This window comes from Theobroma umbraticum, unplaced genomic scaffold (assembly GCF_002168275.2).
Source record: "Theobroma umbraticum cultivar Fairchild unplaced genomic scaffold, ASM216827v3 scaffold_81.0, whole genome shotgun sequence".
Classification (NCBI taxonomy): domain Eukaryota; kingdom Viridiplantae; phylum Streptophyta; class Magnoliopsida; order Malvales; family Malvaceae; genus Theobroma; species Theobroma umbraticum.
The window spans coordinates 3,155,401-3,156,308 of NW_018397268.1; positions in this window are offsets into that span (position 1 = coordinate 3,155,401).

A 908-nucleotide genomic window follows, 5' to 3' on the forward strand; every position below is an offset into this window, starting at 1 on the left:
TGACTTTAAGTATAAAATTTTTTTGAATTTTTTTTATAATAGAAGAATTCAAACTTAATTTTTGTAAAAAAAAAAATTAATATACATATTCTAGAGTCAAATAATTAACTAAGAAAATATTTATATATATTTTTTAATACCATAAATCTTTTACATTTAAATATTTTACTTATTAACAAGTATATCAATAATCTACTTAAAGATTTGTATTTTTTAAATATTTTTTCAATTTAGTCCCTCAACATCTAAATTTTATTCAATTTAGTTCATGTAGTGTATATTTTTGTTCAATTTAATCCCTATAACATAATAAAAAATTTTTATTTTAAAATTTTTTTTGAGTTATCACGTGACATTGACATTTCAGTATGTAAATGCCATGTCAGCGTTGCCACATTATCATATTAGTACCACATGGTATTGCAACGTCATCACGTCAGTGCCATGTAATATGCCACTTCATTATCTCAACGTCATGCAATGAAAATGGGCCACGTCAACGTTGACATCATCACCGACATCATCCATTTTATCAACAAAATTGGATGCCATTAAAAGGAGATACTAAATTGAAAAAATTCTCAAAATCAAGAGAATAAATTATTTCGATTTTGAGAATAAGGATTAAATTAGATAAAATTATAAGTACAAAGACTGAATAGGTCTGTTGACCAAAGTAAAATATTTATTATATGAAATAAAATAGAGTAATATAATTATTATATAATTTAATTTATAAAATAAAATTGTTTTTCTTATGTTATTCAAACATCGGGTTGATAAAAACAATTTTTAAATAACAAAAAAAATTCTATGTGATAAAAAATACTTTTTATTTTTGGGTACAACAATTTTGCTATTTATTTTTTAAGTTCTAAAATAAAAAATATAATAAATTTGTTTGGATA